The sequence below is a fragment of the Lepisma saccharinum genome, unplaced genomic scaffold, assembly GCF_977018435.1.
Source record: "Lepisma saccharinum unplaced genomic scaffold, izLepSacc3.1 HAP1_SCAFFOLD_408, whole genome shotgun sequence".
Taxonomy (NCBI): domain Eukaryota; kingdom Metazoa; phylum Arthropoda; class Insecta; order Zygentoma; family Lepismatidae; genus Lepisma; species Lepisma saccharinum.
Genome location: NW_028143111.1, coordinates 199,074 through 222,211, shown reverse-complemented (window position 1 = coordinate 222,211; position 23,138 = coordinate 199,074). Strand labels below are relative to the sequence as shown.

Genomic DNA, 23,138 nt, shown 5'->3' with positions numbered 1-23,138 from the left:
TAATAATCAGAAAACATGAAGTAAAATTTAAATTTATCAACGCAGTTGTCCACAGTGATCTGTATAAATAGAGACATGGCTAAAAATAAATAATTTCCAATCAGCATCTATTTATTTCTCAAATATGAACATTAATTATTATAGAGTTGTAAATAGTAGAAAAGAACAGTGACGTATAACATAATTGCATATTTTCTACACAAGTATTTTGTTCAAAATATACATTATACCTCATAGTAATAATGATTCCAAAAGCTCTAATTGTTAGGAACAGTTATTTTAAAATTTACTTCCATGATATGAATGAAATGTTTCAATTTACAATCCACTTACCTAATCGCAAAGCTAAAAAAATACATTTTCATTATTTTCATTATTATTGGCCATCTGCATATAATTAAAAATCACGAGTTTAGAATTAGAGAAATTCAGACTAGCAAAAGAGTTCTGCCGATCGAATATGAAAGTAAGAAAACTGAGACATTCAGACAGAGATGATGGATGAACATGAAACACTTTCTTTATTCAGTTGAGGGGAACAAATAGTCCTTTAAAAGTTTCTGAATGAGAAAATATATTTGAAATAATTGTTATTGCAGCGCTTTATTCTATCTGAATGCTGCCAAATGATTCAAGATTCGTAGAGAAATACGCACAAAGACATCATGCAACTATCTCTCATGGTAATATGACAAAAGAACTACTTATCAAAAAACAGCACATCAGGTTCATACCCATCGGAGGGGCCATGGGGGGCAGCCCATCGAACTATGAAATATTTAAATGTAAACCTCTAAGAAGCTACAAATATAACATCTCTATGTTTTCCAATTAGTAAGAAATTCAATTCTTCTCTTGGATATAAGGATGTGGAGGCAGGCTCCAGGAGTCTGAAATTTGCAATATTTGGTCATTTTAGTTTTAAGTCTGTCGAATATCCCGATTTAGTTGATGTCCGTCCCGACTTTTTTCGAACTGGTTGTGATGGAAAAAGTTTCATTTTTTGATAACACAGATTTAGACATGTTCTTTATTATAATAATCATTAGGAGCAGCTTATTAGGATATAATTATTAAGTTTATCTTATGTTATTATCAACTTTGCCAATAGTTATCACCGACAAACGACCGGGCGGACACGAAAATTATATAAGATATATCTTTCAGTTTTTTAACAACAATACACCAATTCAAACTTAATTTCTCAATGCGTTCACTTTCAAAAATCGTATCGTTCTCTTAAATATGGTTTGTTTTCTGGATATATTATAAACATAGATATCACAGTGGTACACCACTGTTATTGCTTACATGCAGACATTGCTGAAATTAAAGAAATAGATATGTAAGATATTATAATGAGAAATAAATAACAGATACTAACGAATACACTAGAATAAAAATATATATGTCGACAATTGCATCAAAACTTTAAGCTACGTATCTACAGATAACCTGTTTGGGAATATATTTGTTGTATCACATATTTATATTAAGGATAAGGTTAAATCTTGTAGACAATGTTCAAGAATAGAAACTTCCAATTTCACCACAATTTCCACACGTGGATTTAATCAATCTTTAAATCACATAATTCTGAATACCATACGATTTGAAATTTCACAAACTAATTTAATAAGTTAGTATTTCAGCACACGTTACGTTAATTGAAATGAAAAAGATACGACTTTTAACTACTTACCGCCCAAGTTTTCGCCTACTAAACCTGAAAGAAACAATACGTTAGTTAACCCATTCATTAAATATAGTTTACATGGCCTTGACTAACAATGGCAGTGTATGAAACTTTACATTATATACATTTACCAAATATGCAATTAAGGGTTTATCGAAAATGAATTCAACAGCGGGTTGAAAATAGTTTACATTAGAAGTTCCGCATATTTCTCAGCGCGACGAAAAAATAGTCCTCTGAATGAATATTACTTCTAAATTACCTTTCTTGTAGACAACAAATGTATTGCAAAGAGAACTTGTGTCAGAGATAAATGTACTTTGCTGTTATGCAGTAAAACTTATACATCAATCAAATTCGTAGGAAAAAATATTTTTCTTGAACCTACGAATGCTGTTGAAAGAACTTGAGTTTGCTTTCTAGTAATAATATGTACACAAAAATAATTGAATTTGTGGGAGAGGAGCTGGGAAAACGAATACCGCTCTGTGACTATTTTTTTTATTTTATCTTGCTGCATATAATTTCCTTGTATTTCCAACATTTACTGGAATCCTTCCCCCCAATATTAAAAATATTATAATGTCACACTTTCTCTTCGAATAGAGAAATGTAATTTACTGTTAATAGATCATTGTTAGTAACCACATTTTAGTAACCAGACATCGATACATAGTTTTTTTAACTACTGTCGCTTGTCACGGTGAGACATGAGAGTTTGTTCATTTTATATTGATGTGTAATATGGTCGGTCAATTAGTGCAGCATATTATGTCTCCGGTGGTTCTATAGTTTCTAAGTTACGGATAGTTAACACGGACAGACGGACAGGCAGACATACAGTTGGATACTATCATCGATAACTGTTCATGTCTAATTTTTTTCCCACCTCTACTTTTCATGTCAACTAGGATATCTCAATGAACTCATTATGTTATAGATACAGTTAATTACATATTTTGTCTTCTTTTGGTATATCACCGATTTTGCTTACCAAGTTGCGACGAATACTGATCTGTAATATAAAGAAATAAAATAGATGAAGAAGGTGATATGAAATCTTTTTCAAACGTATCACAATAAAATTTTTCGTTACATTGACAGTAGCGTATAACAGAAACAGGTATTATTTCTCCGTGTTCCGACAGTAGAGAAATTTAATTCTTCGTTTTATTTTTCGTTTGGTATTTATTGTTAAAAGTATTTTGAAATGCAACCAATACAATTATTCTTGACATTTTTGCAAAAATGGACAAAATGCTGAATTTGAGAAAGTTGTAGTCGCTAATATAATTAGTCAATATTCGCAAATATTCTTCCGTGTCTTTGATGTTTAATCCATAAATGAATTTTCAGGAGAAAACTCCGTTTCTACTGAGTTACACAATGATTATACTTTCTCGTAATGTATACATTTCTCCATCGTTAAGGACGGAGGAGGCCAAGTCAATGGGTCAACACTAACACAAAATAGAAATAAATTGACTAGTATCGTTCGATGTAAAATGTTATTACTTACTATCGCCTACAATCGAGTCCGCACCTAAAATAAAAAAAATATAATAATGATTAATACAATTTTCTTTATCTTCATCCAACAGAAACTTGTTTCTATTTCCAATCAAGACAGGTTGAAACATTGGATTGAAAATTATATTCATATTATAATTTTCTGCAAACATTTTTGGATTTAAAATATATAGATATTTTATAATGAAACTGGAAATTGTACTGAATATTACATAATAATAGAACAACTTGTTCTTTATGCAACAGTGAACATTGGCATTTCTTTTAATCTTTCAATTAAGCATATTTTTTTAATACATCATCTACGGTATTTTTGCAGTTTCCAAAACTTCAAACGTAAGATATTTATCGAGAGTAAAAGCTACTTTTCCTTTGCAAAAATGCATTCTTGCTTCACTACAGTGAGTAGAAAAAGGTCGAGCCTATGCTATGATACGCAAGGTCTAGAACTCGAACGAAATTCACAGTTTCTTGCCTCAAGTATCCATTCACAGATGTAACCACAATTTTCTCCTAATAGAGAGTGAAGAATCTGTCAGGAATGTTCTTCATTATAGTCATTCTTTCATTGAAACAATGGTTATCTTAAACATGCACTTCATTATTTTATTTGAGTTTACTAATTTGTCATACAAATTTCCAAAACCCCAAAAAGAACCAAAAGTTATTAATTTTGTTTGCAATTTTTGCTGGTGCTTTGTTATTATTACACTTGGGTAATTGTTTAAAAGGTTTCTTTCGGGTAGCAACAAATAAAGAATTAAATTATTATTTTTGCCGATATAATTGAAAATGTTAACGGTCAAACTAGTAAGATATGATACCATGTATAACCTCCAATGCAATATGATTGTTATTATAAACACATGTCTAACAATATTAGTTGTAAATTCCTTGTAAGAGGAAAGGAACGTTGTGTTCTAAAGATTTTATTCAGAATCTCACATAAAGCATATCTTCAACGTGCACAATTTTGCTTGCTCTCTCTCGCTGTCCATTCTTGAAAATATATAATTTCGTCGTGTAGCAAGTAAATAATTTTACCAACTCTATTTACTTATGTGTCTATAGTTAAAAAGACATTAAATAAGTACTTAGTTTACACTTCCACTTACCCTCTGTGTACAACGCTCGCTCCCGTACAGCTATATTAAAGAAAAATTACATTTATTGTTTAATTCAGGTAATTACACAGTATTATGCGACAATTAGCAGCGTGCAAAACAATCTTTCGCATTGAAAGAAACAATATTAGAACATACTCTTTTAGCAATCACCATTATGTTGCCTTAGCTGATCAAATGAATTTGTCACTAGCAGCACAAAGAAAATGTGAACTAGCGTTGAGAGTTATCAGAAGGCAACGTGAAACGGTTACACAACTTGTCCATAGCCAAGACAGTAAGTAAGTAGTGTGTGTTCATGAATACATCCGTCTCGACGTGACTGAGTCCGCTAGATACTGTGGATCTAGACTTGAATGTCAATAAAAATCCATTGAGTACAGGTCTAAAACCGATTAGAGTATCATTTCAAAAGGGTTTAGAACCAGACATTCGCAGGCAAAGTTGGATCAACAGAAATGTTGACACCCTGCGACGGAAGTAATTATGTCAATCTGGCACGCGGAAAGCCATAAAAATGCACCCCTTTAATTGGGATAGACTCACAACAGGGCTAATAACCAAGGTGGTTTCAAATCCCAAAAATACTCATAGAAAACGAATTCAAGAAGCCGGAGGGATAAAACTGAGGACAATGCAAGAAAGTGAGAATGATAGTTGCAACATGAACACAACATACCTGTCAGGAAAAGATAGAGTTGAAATAATATAAGAAAGAATAATATGAGACCAAAACTATGAACATTCCTAGACCAAAACTAAAGGATGAAGATAAATGCTGATAATAAGAGATGCACATTAATATATTCAGGTTTAGACATCAATTCAAAATCAAAGGAAGAGGCAAGTTTAATATTTGATAATGAATCTTCCAAGAAAATAGTAAAGTTGGTAATAGTTTCAAAATTAATATGAAGTGTACTGAAAATGGATGAGACTGGTTATACAGATTTATGAACCTGCAGAGAATGCAAATGAATGTGTGAAGTTTATCATCTACGCCAACCTACAAGATACTATGAATAAACTTAAGAACAGTGTGAAACATATGACTGGAACGCCATGATTGGAAACGAACAAGGGAGAGGGTGCGTTTGTGTGTATGGAAAACAATGCAGAGGATGGAGTGAAAAATGGCAAGAGAAAAAGAAAGACAAGGATCATCCTACAAGAAATACTTTTTTCACATAAATAAGATATTCGAAAAATGACATTTCAGAAGAAAGAAGAGGAGAAAGAAATTCAAGAGTTAATTTCACCAATACAAAAAATACAGTATATGCTATTCAAAATGTTAGAGATCACAGAGCACGAAAATTGAAATAGTATAACTAAAGATAGATTACAAGGAAATTTGAAAGGAAAGTGAATCAATAACTGAACAAAAGAGGGGAAGTATTTAGTAAGCCGAAGCAAAGTAAAGAAGAAGTGGCAGAAACATTGAATATACTTAATAGAATATTGATTATGGGAGGCATAGAGATGTGTGGCCTAACAACCGTAGGGGATAGAAAGAAGATATGAATATGATTAAATAATGAGGTTAAATATACAGTTACAAAGAAGAAGGAGCATGGAGGAGGTACGTGGAAACTAAAACAGAGGGGAGATAAAACGGAAATGTACATAGGAGAAATAGAGCAAGAGAAGGAGTACAACAATCGAAGAAACGTTCCTGGGTAGAGTTTAGGAAATAAATTAAAGAAAACTATGAAAGAAATAAGAGATGGTTCTGGCAGACAGTAAGAGCAATGATAGGAATACATGGAAAGAGAATAAGAAACATAGAAGATTAATCAGGAAAGTTATCCTGAAGACATGGATTTATATTATGTTAAATCCATTTAGAGAAAAATAATGATAGGATAAATTAATAGGATGAAATAAGGTATGAAGATGTAGGTACGGAAGAAGATCAAGAAGACATAATAAGATGGGGGGAAGTGAAAGAGTCAATAAAGAGAGTAAAGAGAGTATGAAGATGTAGGTACGGAAGAAGATCAAGAAGACATAATAAGATGGGGGGAAGTGAAAGAGTCAATAAAGAGAGTGAAACTAGAAAAAGTAGCAGATTATGATGAAATATGCCCAGAATTAACAAAGCTAGGAGTAATGAAAGTGGTATATTTGATGGGGAAGACATGTAAGGAAGCGATGAAGAGAATTGAAATACCCACAGACTGGGAGAGAATCACAATGAGACCAATTCCAAAAAGTGGAATACTGTCAAATTTTAAATTTATGGATGAATCTGCCTACGATCAATAATCTCAATAATATATAGAATAAATCTAAAAAAAGCTAAGGAATAAAGTATAGGTGGATATGTAAGAAGAACAAGCAGCTTTCAATAGACAAAAATACACACAATATTCGTATTTCACTGCGCAAGTAACAGATGAATATTGAATCACACGAAAGGAACTATACCTAAAGACAAGTTTTGATGCTGCTCCACGACAAAAACTTTGGCCAGCATTACATAAGAGATGAGCGTCATAAAATCTGAGAAGAATAATACAGAGTGTACACAAATCTTTTCAAGGAATATTAAGTATATGAAGAGAGAAATCGAAAGAATTCGTCGTGAATAAAGAAGTTGAGCTAGGAGTGGAATAAAGGAGGTACAGGAGAAAATCAAATTGAGCAATAGAGATGAAACATCTCGGAGTAGTTATGGGAAAAATTAGACAAGATATATTCAGAAATACTAAAATTATGAAAGAACTTCAAATAGAATCAATTGGAGAGGTTGCAGAGAGGATGATAGGATGGTGTGGCCATTTTACTACAATAAAAAAGATAAAAGAGCAAATAGTGGGAGCGAAGCCAGCAGGAGAGGAAGATGAACACCTAGAATAGAATATGAACCATAACTTTCATAGATGGTTACTAACACAGGAAAGACCCTATTGGAAGTTAAGAAAATGACTATAGATATGAACAAGAATAGAGGATAGCTGAAGGACCCAGATGGCTAAAAGCACGTCACTTCAATCAATTGTAATGGGACTTAATTTACATTTGATTTATTTTATTTTTTAATTTAAACTTGTGTTAGATATATTCATGTTGATTTCCTATAACGTTCATTTGGTCTAATTTACAATATAAAAAAAATAGTTTTGTGGCTCGTTTGCCAAATCTTGGAATAAGGACTGAATTCCAGAAATACGAGTGGAACTCAGAAAATAGGTCACAAACTGATGTGGGAAAGCTGAAAATAGTAGCGAGTAATTTCTAAAGGTGTCACTAGGTAGCAGCACAATCTAGCTCGAAGATATTCAGGTAGCAGTTGCTAGATACGAGACACATGCACCGGCAGCTCAGTTTAAAAATAGCTACCGTGCTCGAGGAGTGTACGTTATAAGAACAGTGTGCTGTTTATGGGATAAAGGGCTTCCTGCGAAGGATATTCATAAGCCGATGTTTCCTATTTACGGTGAGAAGTGTTTGTCTCATAAAATAGTTCCATGACTGGGTTGATACATTCTCGCAACAATGGTAAAACATTGACGACGAAGATTGCGACTGAACCAACAGTGTAGTGGGTGAAGGAAATGTTTCGAGATGGCAGGAGAGTGACGATAGACAGTATAGCAACTTCAATCTACATTACTTCCCTACTATCCGAAAAGAAACCTAGCTTTTCAAACCGGCTCTTCATATTGTCCACCAACCATTGAAAAAAATATTTCGAGTGTATGGTTTTCCTCTAACTTTGCTCTGAGATATGAAGGATTTCGGTTTAGCATATGCAATGATAGTAGTACTTTCAGCGTTTGAAGACCATCATAAGATACAGCTAATTACATTAAAATAATTACTATGTCAAAAGTTTTACAAATACTTCAAAGTTAGATCTCTTGCAAGTTGATCGGGAATTATCTCGATTCAGCATTTTTTAAAAAAGGTAACACAACGCTATAGCTTTCAACAAGCGTTCAAAATGTGCTGTTAACATACGTCAAAGTTTTCGTATTTGATAGAAAAGTACTTGTAAAACACCTTCTAGAAGTCTGACTAAAGGGCACTGCATACGGTACATATCTGTCATAAATTAGTTTAATGATATTTTATATATAGCTATGTGGCTCTAAAATGAACTCAACTGAAGTAGAATTCTGCAAGTACGATATATTTAAAAATATGATTTTCATATTCAGTGGGTGGGAAATGATTATTCCTGATTTGGAATGAATCAAATTAGAGGAGGGGGAATGCTGCTAACCTCCTTTAAATGCATTAAAATGAATACATGTAGCTTTGCTCGCAATTTTCATATTACAAACTAATTATTTTCATCCCATTAAATTCAAAATGAGCTCAGAATAAGCTCCAGAACTTTATCTTTTGGAATTGTTATATGGTCTTGAAACCTGTTTTGAAATAGTCATAAATTCTAAAAAATAAATAATAATAAAAAAAAAATAAAAAATAGTTAGGCAAATTTTGTATTAAACACTCGATATTCGCGTCTAAAATGAAATTCCCCATGCTCCACATTTTACCTAGGTATACATGTATGTGTGAAGTACACACGCTTCTACAAAGCGAAATCCACTGTTTTCGTACATTTTCATCTCTCGGAAATCTAAAATACCTAACAGCTCCTCCTTTAGTCTTACGGTTGTAGTTATTGCATCCGAACACAGCACAAGCCATTTTGAAGAAAACTCTCAGTAAAGAAAAAAACGTCCATTTGTTAGCGAGAGACAAAGATTCACTGCCAGATGTAGCGGGCGAAATCTCGAGTTGCTCACCAGTTGACGTCACAGTGGCCCCGGGGAACCCCCGGCGATGCGCATGAGCCTACCATGTCTCTTAGTATCATGTCGCAGGACACCCATCAACACAACTAACGTAAACAGCTGCTGTGCACAAACTGATGGATAGATTACTCTACCCCTATGCGTGGTCATTCAGTACAGTGCTGCCATCCTACGGAGAAAATGAATTCTCGATACCTCCAATGTGGAACTTTTACCAGCCAAATTCCGGGGACTTTACTGAAGGTATATATTATGATTAGGCAACCAGTGCTGAACCATTCTGTGTGGATTGGCGCCTGCCGTTTACACTGAAATTTACATGTAGGAAAATGTAAGCATCAAAGTGTAGATGCTCGCGCTTCATACATAAAAATGAGGCTTAGTTTGTTTCAAGTCCACTTTATGCACAAATAGGCTAATCGTGACTTCAGCTACAGTTTAAATTTTCATCTGAACCACTGTGTACGCTTCATTACAACGTTTCCATCACGCCATCAAGACGCTTCATATAGACGACAGTAACACATAGGCAATAAATTTTACCTGGGAATATATGGTTTTCTTAGAACTATATTGAATACATTCTTAAAATGATTAATGGTCGAATAATAAATAAGTATAATACATTAATGTACTTGCCAGTGGGATCGCCGTCTACCCGTAACTGAAAAAAGTATATAAAAGGAAAAGAATTAGGGTGCTTATTTAATTTAAAATATACGCGGTTTCTATACATTAGTTATACAAAAGTAACCGTTTATTGTGAAGAAAGTGTATATGTAACAGAAATGGTTTATACATCAATGAATACAGCATATCTTCAAGTTTATTGTCGCACGTTGTTAGTTTCAGACGCCGCCACTGGAGGCGTGAGCGTTTGTTTATCTTACACAAGTACCTACTTGGATTGGTCGTGGTGGAACGATTCCGTGTCCACCTCGTCGACGTTGCTGAGAAGAGGGGGAACAAACACACGTTCTTTAATGTAACCCCAGATAGAGAAATCCATGGGGTACCAATCAGGCGAACGAGGTGGCCACGGAATCGTTCCACGACGACCAATCCAAGTCGGTACTTGTGTAAGAGAAACAAACGCTCACGCCTCCAGTGGCGGCGTCTGAAACTAACAACGTGATACAATACACTTGAAGATATGCTGTATTCATTGATGCATAAACCATTTCTGTTACACATACACTTTCTTCACAACTTTCAAGTGTGCGGGTCGTGACGCTGATCACAACACCTCTACTAGTGATCGAGATTTTAAACGTGTGGGATGCTGTGTTCACACTATTTTTGTAAGCGTCTGGAAGTACACGGCCCATCCTTGTATATATTAATGTTGTGCCTGAAGTAAGGTCATTAGTTTTTTATAGTTTCCTGGTACTATTGCATTATTTAAAAAGTGTTTTAACTGGCCATAGTGGTTGAGGGTTACTTGTCCTCGGTGCTCTTTGGGATGTGTGTCGTGGAGGGGACTACTGTCGGACTCCAATTAAAATTTAACCACTAGATCTGCATAAAAACGAGTTACATCAAATTTAGCTTATTGAATTCTGCGTTAATGTATGCTAACCATTATTTTTCGAGTACGCATTCCATTTTGAGAACAAAAAAAGATTATTTTTGTAAATGACCGCTCTCTTTGAAACGGTTCGTCTGATGGCGATGAAATATTAGTACAATGCAGAAAGGTTTTAAACACAAATCTTAATTTTCAGGTTTTTCAAATTCGTCAAGAAATAGTTCTTATCAATTTTGAGAAACAGTTTTTTCTTAGTATTGGGTATTCCTACAAATATCTTGGTTTTGTTTTGAACCTCTTTGCATCTGTTTTTAAAATCCATTAACGTTGTCAATTCACATTGGGAAACCGATTTTATACAGATATTTATTCAACGGAGTGATGTCCGTTCAACCGTGGAAACTGCGGGCTATCGCTGCGAGAACATGACAACGTGAATTGACAATGACAATGGATTTTGAAGACAGATGCAAAGAGCTTCAAAACAAGAACAATATCGTATTTTACACCCCGCGAAAGGTTAAGTTTGCAGCAGTTTTTATGTATCAAACCGCCCGAGAACGGCGCTCAGCATCTCCCGTGCGAGTCTTGCCTTGACCGCCGAGCTGTTCATGTCGCAGACATTGAGAAAATCGGCAGTATTGCAGCGGAACTACATTCTGCGCCCACGTTTGGGTCTACATGGGCGAAAAGTTGCTGCAAACTTAACTTGTCGCGGGGCTTAGGACTATCCAACACTAAGAAAAAGGTGTTTCTCAAATGTGATAAGGGCCTCCCCGATGGCGCAGTGGTAGCGTCATCGCCTTGTAATCAAGGGATCCCGGGTTCGATACACGGTGGAGGCACATAGTGGTCCGGATCCCACTTTAAACTCTAGCTCCAGTCCCTATCAGCCTTACTGTGCAAGAAATGGACTTAAAACCCCAAATCAAATTTGATAAGAACTGTTTATTGATGCATTTTAAAAATCTGAAAATTAAGAATTGTGTTTGCAACCCTTCTGCCAGCACTGTACTAAAATGTCATTACAATCAGATCACCCGTTTCTTATTTAGAGAATTTCAAAGAAAGCAATTGTTTGCAGAACTATAAAAAAACTGATTTTTTTTGTTCTCACGACGATACAAAATAGATGTCATTCTCGAAAAAATAAATGCTTACCATAGCTTAACGCAGAATTGAATAAGTTATTTTTGATGTAACTCTTTTTTTTGGCGGTCTACTGGATAATTTTTAATTGGAGTCCAAACTCGAGTATCTATAATTTTTAATCCGACAGTATTGTTGGATCGAATACACCTTACGACGTCATTCTTCCATTCACGGACTCGTTTTGCCTAGCACTCATGGGGAGTCTTATACTCTGTCTCGAGAGTCTGTGGAGCAAAGTATTGAGCGCTGCTGCAGGCGGCTGGCAGCCGCATTCACTTCGCCTCTCACGCGTCGTTCACTTGTAGAACCTTCACGCGTCACTACCTGCGCATAGACTTGTTCTCGTTGCCTCGCTCCACCGATACCCTGGGAAGAGTATAGTGTGTACCGCCCTTACTTTTCTATGCAATTTTTTTTTTGGGTTAACAGAGGCTGATTTTGATTATAATTTGTATATTGTAAAGATATGCTCATTTTGATATTTCTCGTTTCATTTTTCAATATTAATATTGGAGAAATAGAAAGACATATGAGAGACTTAGATGGGCATGCCATATGGCACGAATGGGAGAGGAAAGAAGAGTTTACAGGATTGTTGTTGGGAAACCTGATGGTAAGAGACCAGTAGGAAAGCGAAGACGAAGATGGAGGGATAATGTTGAGATGGACCTAAAGGAAATCGGTAGGGATGGATAGGAACAGGTGGAAGGCCAGTGTTGCTGCAGCCATGAACTTTCCGGGTTTAAGAAGGCTGAAGAGTTAGTTAGAAAGACATGTGGGTTTTGTTCGACTGCAAATCTGAAGACTTTTTCCACTCTGATATGTGTCATTGCTACATCGGGCTAGCAGCTATTTTACCTCACCCACAGTGGCTTACCCAAAGGGGGGTTGGTGGGGGTTATAACAGTCCTCCTATGCTCAGAATTCCTTAAATAAAAACATCAAAGGGAGAGAAAGGTGGCGAGATGAACCCTGACTACTAAAAGATCAAACGTAACCACTCCACCCTTTCGAAAAATCTGGGCACCCCACTGATCACTCAATTATCCATGCAGTGGCGAGATCTTTAATTGATCACTAGATCTGCTGGGGTAACATTGCAAATGATGATTTTGTTAAATGAATAATTTTAACTGATTCTTATGTTTCTTGGCATGCTGATTCTGAATATGAAGTGAGAATTTCTCTATCGGGCTCCATTTTTACACTTTTTCAATTCGTCGCCATTTCTCTATCATTAAGCTCTTTTACTCGTATAATGGCAAAGTTATAAACACCTTGAGTTCCAAAACATGGATAAAAGTGACTTTTCTTTTCTCTTTATAACTGTATATTTGGTTGTAGCTTTGCTGCTATGCACCAGTTACATTTGTTTTACATTTCATAATTTTTAATTTCATAAGTTTATAATACAATATTTTCTCTTACAATATAGTTGGTAAGTACATATATTATCTTCTTAGTCGGGTTCCTCAAAAGTGTCGACAAGGCGTATGGGACATTATATCCTGCTTCTTTTAGGTCTCTAAAGAAATAATCACGAGTAGTTGCATTAAGATGACATTCAAATATAATATGATCAGGTGTTCCTTCAGCTGCACCACACTGACAGATTGGAGATTGAACAATGTTCCTAGTGTACAGATCTTTAGGTGCTAGGGTGTAATTTAGCCGACATCTAAGAAGACTTGTTAAAGGGTTTCTTGAAAGGTTATTGTCTTGATACCAAGGTTCTTTAGGTATAAGTGGTTGAATTGAATAATTGTCCATTGCCTCTGACAACTTTTTTTTGCTTAAAAAGTTTCTGCGCAAGGCAATCATTGTTGACAACAATGATAAAACAATGGTTTATTGCAATCACAATAAACGGCAATGGTAACATTTGAGTTGAAATACAGTTGTCTTCCGTTTGTGACATAAATAAGTTTATTGGAACTGATTGTGCATGTTCTGTGTTTTATGCAGTGTGCATGTATTTAAAAATGTCTCGTAATGCGTTTACCACCAAAAAATTATTTGTTATGTCTTCCGCGAGTTTACTTTCAAATGCCGAAGAGGAAACATAACTCCATTGATTAGGAAATCATTTAAGCTTTAATTTGACTGCAAAATAGGCGATCAGGATAATCTTGGGCCACTGCTATGCTTTCTGGGTGACACTGTTAAGTTTTGCTAAAACTTATTTACAAAGAGAAATATACTGTCCTTGCCCCCAAGTTTTCGCACCTGTTAGAAACCCATTCGCCGCCACTGCAGAGAGGTTTCATCACATGCAGCATGTGACATGCTATGAGTGGTTTGGAGCGAGCCAATGAAATACGGTTTCCATCAGGAAATATCTACCATGGAAAACCGTTACTAAGGTACATGGAGCCACGAACGTCAGACGACTACTTCTGACACTCAGGAGAGATGTTCCTCAAGCTTCATACTGCATGAAATCATCATGAAGTAGATTTTAGGTCAGAATACAGAATATGTTATTTCATTACAAACAAATGTGAGTTACAAAACATCTATCACGGATACAAAAAGACAGTAAGCAGATTTGAAATCAGTGGAACAATTGAATGAGAATCGACAAGTTTTCTGTGTTAAATGGACTTGTTGTCCAGTGTTATGAGCAGGTTAAATATCACTGCACGTAGCTTCATAAAGGCAGTACAAAAATTATACTTACACCCTGAAGATCACCGCCTGTGAAGAGTGAAGCGACGAGCAGACAGAAGACCAATTGGTGCATCATGGCGATTCTTCTTGAATAAGTGAGGCAGATCCTTCTTGGTGCAGCGTATTTATTTCATTCGACCCACAGGAAATCCAAATGATTCGTATCGTAATAAAGAGTGTAGGAGTTTAAAACCATCGATGTCCATTGTCTTAAATAATACGAAACGGAAGGGTAACAATGCATGCTGCCATATTCAATAACCTTGATTGATGACCATTTTACGTCATCATTGGTGTAATTATATTTGAAATTACACCTGTAAAATCAGGAAGAGCAAAACTGGCACCTGCATGAGCGAAAAATTGAATTTCTGGTTGGCGTAAGTCTTGAAGCTTCTCTGGCAACGAATGACGATTAAATTATCTTGGCTTGTCGTCCAGGTAAATTCTGGAACTGTTTCCAAACTTTCGAGAGCTAACGTTACTCTAATCTTATTTTCTTTTAATGTCGTAAGTTAGCGTCGCTTTCCTAAACTTTCGCATCAGAAGGAGTGTGCAGCAGGGGTATTTTGCCACAATAGAAGTGATGTAAGTGAGGTGACAAAAAGAAACTCTATAAAGAATATGGAGGACAGAGTCAAGAAAATATGCACGAAAGAATGTGAAAAAGAACTAACTAACTCCCTAGCCTTATTAAACCCGAAGGTTCATGGCTGCAGCAACACAGGCCTTCCATCTTTCCCTATCTTGAGCAAGTTCTATATACTCTTTTCCATCCCTACAGAATTCCCTTAGGTCCATCTCAACGTTGTCCCTCCATCTTCGTCTTGGCCTTCCTACAGGTCTCTTACCATCAGGTTTCCCAACAAGAATCCTGTAAACTCCTCTTTCCTCTCCCATTCGTGCCACATGGCCTGCCCACCTAAGTCTTCTTGATTTAATTATTCTAATAATATCTGGACATGAATACAAATTATGTAGTTCTAAATTATGTAACCTTCTCCACTCACCTGTCTCCTCATCCCTTTTAGGTACAAAGATTTTCCTAAGGATCTTATTTTCAAATACTCTCAATTTATGTTCCTCTTTCAATGTAAGGGACCAAGTTTCACATCCATATAATACTACAGGCAAAATTACTGGTTTGTATATTTTAACTTTTAGTTGCTTAGATATTAAACGAGAAGACAAAAGTTTATGAAGAGAGAAGTATCATGCATTTTCTGAATGAAGCCTACTTTTTATTTCCTCTTTAATATAATTTTCATTTGTTAATATTACTCCTAAGTATTTGAATTTGGAAACTGGTTCAAACAAGTTGTTATCAATAATTAGATTTTGATTATTACCTAACACTTGGTTTCGGCCTGTAAGCATATATTTAGTTTTCTCTTTGTTAACTTCCAAACCTATCTCTTTAGCAGTTTTGAAAAATATTTTAGCATTATTCTTAATTGTATTCACATCATCCCCCAGTAAGTCTACGTCATCTGCATATGCTAACAACTGAGTCACACCATTTAATTTTAGTCCTTCTTTAGTTTATTTTACCTTCCTAACAGCATATTCTAAGGCAAAATTAAAGAGCAATGGAGATAATGCATCTCCTTGTTTTAACCCATCATGAATTGTAAATTTGTCAGACATATTAATACCCACACGAATTTTACTTTCTGTTTCACTGGTGCATATTTTTATCATACTAACAAGCTTCTTAGGTATTCCAAACTCGACTAATATATTATATAATTTATCTCTTTTGACCGAATCATATGCTTTTTTGAAATCAATGAATAGCTGATGGACATTTTGATTATATTCCCACTTTTTCTCAAGTGTCTGTCTGATGTGAAAAATTTGATCTGTAGTTGATCTGTTACGTTTAAATCCACATTGATAATCACCTATAATTTCATTAACATATGGGGTTAGTCTTGTTAAAAGAATGTTAGATAATATTTTATATGTTGTTGAGAGTAGAGAAATTCCACGGTAATTATTGCAGTTCATTTTATCACCTTTTTTAAATACAGGAACAATTAAGGATTCTTTCCATTGTTGAGGGATTTCTTCTTTATTCCATATTAAACAAATTAATTTATGAATTTGACATATTAATTAATTTCCACCATATTTAATTGACTCAGCTGGAATTAAATCAATGCCAGGTGCTTTGTTAAATAGCCTATGGAAACAGCTGAAAAAGAATGGCTATGAGAAGGAGGATAGACTGGACATAAACAGAAGAAGGAAGAAAAGTGGCAGGGGAGAATTGGAAGAGAAAGAAAAAGAGCGGAGGTTTGGAATAAGGAGTATGGGGAAGACCACAGAAAACATATGCAAAGTGCTTAGGAAAGCGGGCATAAAAACGTAAAGGAAGGGAATAGTGAAGAATGCAAAGAAGAAAAAGGAAAACAGAGAAGAGGAAGAGGAAGGAATTATCTACGAAGTGAAATGTCAGAGTGTGTACATAGGAGAAACGAAAAAGAGGCTGAAAGACAGGTTGAAACAACAAAGGGATGATGTACGACTTAAGAGAGAGAGAAATGCGATATTTAAACACACGAGAGAAACAGGACATGACATAGAGTGGGATGAGGCTAAGCAGTTAGGAAGGGAGAAGAGAATGATAGTGAGAAAATGGAAGGAGGCCAAAGAAATAGAGAAGAAATGTGAAGAAGACACAATGGACTGGAATGGGGGACTGAAGTTAAACAAAGAATGGAAGAAGGTGTTAGAAAGAGTGGAAAGGACAAGAGAGAAAGAAGAGAGGATAAGGAAGAAAAATGAAGGAAAAAGAGCGTGAGATAAAGAATCAACCACATTCTAGATGGAAGAAAACATGTTTAGCCTTTTATGTGAAAGTACAGTTGGCAAGGGAAGGCCACCTGCTAGAATGTTCCAGAACAACTTTCTAACAGTCTGGAGGGGAGTAATGTTTGTGTATATATATCGTCCTGTTTTGTACCTTGTTACATTTGTACTTGGTGGAGAGTCTTAAGAAGACCTTGCTAGAAGGTTGAAACCTTACGTTTAATTTATGTTTTATAATAAAATAAATGTCTGCCTTCGTCAGCATATTGAGTTTTTCATAGCATGGAAACAAGGCTTAATGGTGTTATGTAGGACATGTATAGTCGATGACGTCAATTGCTTTTCCACGATTATTTCCTATCCCAGTATTAATTGTCAACGCTTCCGTTTCATATTATTTTCAAGGTAAGTGGTAGTTGTGGGTGTAATTGGAGAGATCTCGTAAGAGTAAAATCATAATGGTTTCCCATGCGGTCCAACCAGGCCCGGACCCATACAGCTCCCCCCATCCTCTCGAGATATAAAATATTTTAATGTCAACCTATAAAAACCAAGTTAACGTTGACGATTTTTCAGATTTTACAAGAATTTTGATTTTGTCCTTTCAGAATATATGCGTTATTTGGTCGCAGAGATAACCTATCTAATGATTCAGCATGTTGTCAAAGTTAAGTTTCATCCAATCAATTTATGCTAGTTATGTTTTTTTTTATTATTATTATTTTGCCATGTAGGTATGGAAGCGACAACGCGTTCTAGCGAGAAGCTCTACATTCGAGAATCACTCAAGGATCTTTACGTTGGTATTACTTCCAAAAATTATTTAGTTCATTATTATTTACTCGTCAAGCACAGAAATGTTTTATTTATTTTGACATTATGATGCGTAAAGAAGAGAAATGATTCCAAATGCAATTACAATACCATTTGCACAATGCTAAAGCACAATAGATACTTAATATTCAAGTTCCCATGCACATAGAACATTAATTTACACTAATAATACTGGATAGAATGCTCATTGATGTATGAGTAATATTTGAGCACTTCAGGGCATCATACAAGCTCCTGTAGTTGCAGAAGAATCGTATTAAAATTCTCACTATGTCCAGGAATCTGGCGATGAAGATATTATTATTTTTATCTGCAATAACATCTGGGGAGTTTTACATAGTTTCATAATATTTTGAATTTTACTTTTATTATGACGAAAATAAATAGCCATGTAATGACTGTGTGTGTGACCAAACGAATAGAATGAAGAACGAACATTATCTTGCATTGTTTTATTTCTAAGACCTATACCCTCAGAAATAACATACTCGCTTTGTTGAAATTGTATAATATGGTTGTGGAATGACCGTTGCATATTAGATTTTAGAGAGATGGTATGGTCATTCTGTTCTTGCTGTTTTTTTGTCACAACTGCGGGAAAACAAAAAGTTCCAAGTGAAACTGTAGCGTGAACGTTTTTCATCACATTCTTCCGTCTATTTCTTTGTTCTTCATTCATTTTTCAAATCCTGATTTAGGTTAGAGAAGTATAACATCATCTTAAAATTACTACATTATAAATAGTGTATTACTTGCATATTTAATAGTACAATGGTAACTTGATAATGAAATTACATTTCGAGATTGAAGATGAGTTTGTTTTGTCAGTAATAAATCGATAAGTTTTCAACTAGAGAGTACATACTTAAGGAGGTTTTGTTGATTACAACATCAGCCTTAATAATATGTCTACATCATACAATTCTGTATGAACAGCTTGATTAATTAGCGGATTCTTAATCAAATCTAGTATTCCAATAAAGGAGGGATCTGTGCCAATTTTTTGCAAGCTTTATGATATTGTGGCAACAATAATTTCAATTACAGTAAGCAATTTGTTGAGTCCGTTTCTCAACAACCTTAATAGAATAATGATTTATTTGGAAAAAGTAGTGATTCAGCGAATCACCTTCATAGTCACCCTGGATAAAATTTAAGACTATCATTAAAGTCTGGATCGTGTGAAATTAAATGACAAGCTATTAAGAATGGGCTGACGAAATTTTGAATAAAAATTCACACCTGTAGGAGTATGGTCAAAAGATGATAAGGAGGAATTCATAATAGCTTAAGTTTATTTAGTTTCAAATATTAGATCATTTTATAATTCATCTATATTTTCAAAGTTTACAGAATTCTGTAAATAAAACAATTATAATAATATGATAATTACAATTCGTGAAAATTGCTTGACGTAGTACGCTAGAATTTCTCAAGGACGAAATGTCATAATCGTCTGTACACGTTATATCGCATGCGATTGGACATGAACAACGTTTACAGTCTAAAGAACAAGTGGGCTTGATAGTCATGTCAGATATTTTGTATCGGAATTGCCATCGCCTCAGTGCCGAGTATACTCACATAGGTATAAATTATTGATGCCTTTGGTAAAATGCAGTAGTAAGTAAAATTGTGTAATGCAGGTGATGATTCCGATCTGACCTAAATCAATAGGACATTATGATGAATAATTGAATAAGTGTTGTCTGAAATCAATATTGGAGCTGATATATTCTCTTATGAATACCAACATTTATTTCAGACAACGAAGTAAACAAGAGTCCAGTTATTTTATTCAGAAATTGTAGTTATATTGTGTTGACGAACATTTGACATTTCATCGGGAGGAAGAGAGAAAACATTTCAAATGTGAAAGTAATTTTATACTCACATACAAATCTTTCGTCGAGTTCAAGATTTAGTAAATAGTAGAAAGGTATACAAAATAAAAAGGGGCATTATCGCATTTTACCACATTTATAGTTTTCTACACATTCTCGTCAGAAAATAGATAAATAGCAAATACAAAGTTAATTTAACTAATATTGTAGGCGTATGCGGCACTTCCTGCATATTGTTTATTAGAAGTGTAATTGAAATTTTCTTATCTTGTTTATTATTCAAAGTACAAGACAAAATAGGCTTCAATATTTAAATCATGATATTACAACAGCCATCTCAATTTCAAAATAGTCGTCGTTAGAAATATCATGTTCCGAATATATTGACATAACAATGTTGGTGTCAAATTAGCAGAATAGGATGATTTATTAAGTCAGAGCGGTCATCTTGAATATTAAAATGATTGTCATCCAATGATTAGATAAAGTGAGGCTTCAAACAAGCATGTTGATATGTATGCAAGTGTTACATAGGTTAGGTTGTTATTTCAGGTACACGTATTAGTTTATGACAGTAATATACATAATAACCATATGTTAGTGTTTGTAAAGAAAATGCATTTAGAAAGAGCTATATTAAATGCCGATAAAGTCATTTAGTTATTGAAAACATAAAGTTTTCAATCTTCATCACTGTCTGAGGTAACATCGAACACTTTCATGGTGTTCTTACAAACACGGTGCTCCAGGCATGAACATAATTCTGTTCACTAAAAATCGGACTTTGGGAGCTGTTTGGGGTTTGGGTGATAAATGAAAGTCAGATTGTTCGTTTTGCTATTTGAAAAATGTTTCGTAATAAATAAGCGGATATAATTATTTAAATCAGTTTAATTGAAGTTTCAGAACAAACGAACCTTTCTTTAAATGAACTATATTTTCTTGGAATTCCGGAATTGGTATTTTAATCATGAGTTAAATTGAATAATACATGATTTAGGTTAGGTTTTCATATATTTTTCTTCTTTTGAGTGTTTACATATGTTACATATTGAAAATGACAAACAAAACTCTTTCACAACTGAGGATATTACTATATTCAATTCTAATATGTAAACTAAACTCTGTCACTGGATTCAGCTGCAAGTATTCATTTGAAGATAAGATTTGGAGGTGTAAATGTGATGCCTTGCTTCCATATTGTATCTGAGATTGTAGAGTTTCAGAAGAACGTAATGCAAACTTTTCTTCACGTTTCAGAGTCTCCTGTAGTTTACATTGCAAGCATGAACTCTATTAACCTCAATGATAGAAAGCAGTTGAAAACACAAGGTTTACAGGATTGTGCATTAATGGCTTTGGTTGTACATAGCAAGGAAGTTACAGACAGTTTCCTCAGCATTGTAGAAGATGAAAATAAGTATCCAAAGAAGATGATACTATTTACTCTAAATGAAGATGTTGCACACCACATTGCTTTTCATATGCACACTGAAATGTTGAGTCACTGTGTATAGCTTTGGAAATGCTCGGGAAATCACTGACATGGCACCATAAAGAGATGTGTATAAAGTCGTGAAACACAATGGTGAAAACAGAACGAAACTTTTAACCACTTGGAATGTAGAGGAAACGCAGACAGAGGAAGAGGTATGGTTTTCCGATGATTCCTCCACCTCACGCAGGAGACATTTGCGCGTGAGTTCCTTCAACTGTCCGCCGTATGTCATCATAAAAGGGGGGCAACATGGGTTTGATGATACTTGCATCGATAACTGATCCTGTCTTGGAGTGGACATGTTGATATTGAAAGAGCTATCAAGAGCCTTGAATACCTCATGGACTCTGAGAGAACATGCTGATGGCATGAACTGGGGACAATCTCTGCCCCATGGCACGGTTGTAGGGTTGGTGGGTGACCTAGCCCACAAAAGAGCGGACGTAGGATATTGTTCTCTGTGGATGACAAGCCACTTTCTTGAGTTTATACATAAAAAAACAGTTGCCTAGGGACGACACTACCTGAATTTCTTAACTCGGAAACCACATCCTTACCCTAATTGACAGACTATGTCCTTCTCATTGCGGATCTACGTATGGATTTGTGAACTGGTCTCTGCATTTTTGTGGAGTGGTCTTCAGTGTGCTGTGGCTCGATTTCACCATGTGATAATACATAAAACAAAGGTCCCAAGTCCTTACTGTAAATTTACGTATACTTTCATTAGCGCAATAAGATCTTTAGCACTTGTGGGTCCTCCAAGGGAGCCTACTGACAAAATATTACATTATAATTCTTGAAGCTTTCCTGGAGGCGAATATTGAAGAGGTTTTCTCGGCCAATCAGCCAGGTGATTTCCCGAAAGGCTTCCGAACTTTCGAGAGCTAACGTCACTCTCATCTTCAGGAAAAACAGGACCGCCCTAGCAGTCCATCAATCCTTGGTGGTTTTTAGACTGAAGAATTATTTCTTTTTCTCCCTCTTCGTTCCTAGTCTTCATTGCTTCTACCTTCTTTGCTATCTTCCCCTCCCCCCCATTTCTTTCTTTCCTTATCTCCCGATGCCTGACAGCATTCCAAAATGCAGACTTGACTTTGAGTCACACGTAGTTTCAGAAATACCCGTTAGAGGGCTCTGTCAGCGCATTGATAGCTAGTGTCATCTATCGGTTTCCGCTCCTAATACAACGCATACTGTTCTTACATATATTGCCTTCAGACTAAAAAGGAGATAGTCTGTGGTGAAATATTAGCTAGTTGCGTAATATATAGTTACAGACAAATTCAAGCTTAAATTGTGGATTTAATCATCGTTTTTATTGTAAAAGTGTTCTGTGTTATTACAAGACAGTACATTTATTGAAACGTAATTTAATATTAAATAATCTTGTGATTTAGAAGATAAATCAGTGTTAAATCTAGATAGCATGGAAGGCTCTGGGACATCCAGATAAAGTTTCCTGCTTGTAAGAAATTCAACAAATTTCATTCAAGTGAGGGAAAATGTCTAGCGAGGAAATTATTAATCAAAGCAAAGAGGACGTCCAAATGGAGATGGATGAAGTAGTGGAAGTAAAGAAAGACACGTCTTCAAATAAAGACGGAGAAAATATGGATGTTGAATCGGTTGCTAAGCAACCAAAAAGTCAGAACACAAAACGAAATCGAGCAAAA

The 23,138-nt window shown here is 35.1% G+C and overlaps 1 long non-coding RNA gene across 1 annotated transcript; it reads right to left on the bottom strand.

The window, feature by feature from the left end:
- Positions 1–981: 981 nt before the first annotated feature.
- On the bottom strand, positions 982–9,785 carry LOC145982776 (uncharacterized). The gene is made up of 6 exons (XR_014441144.1): positions 9,762–9,785; positions 4,342–4,371; positions 3,216–3,239; positions 2,691–2,711; positions 1,703–1,726; positions 982–1,323 (listed from the first exon to the last, which is right to left on the bottom strand). It is a non-coding gene; the product is annotated as an uncharacterized LOC145982776 (long non-coding RNA).
- Positions 9,786–23,138: the final 13,353 nt, after the last annotated feature.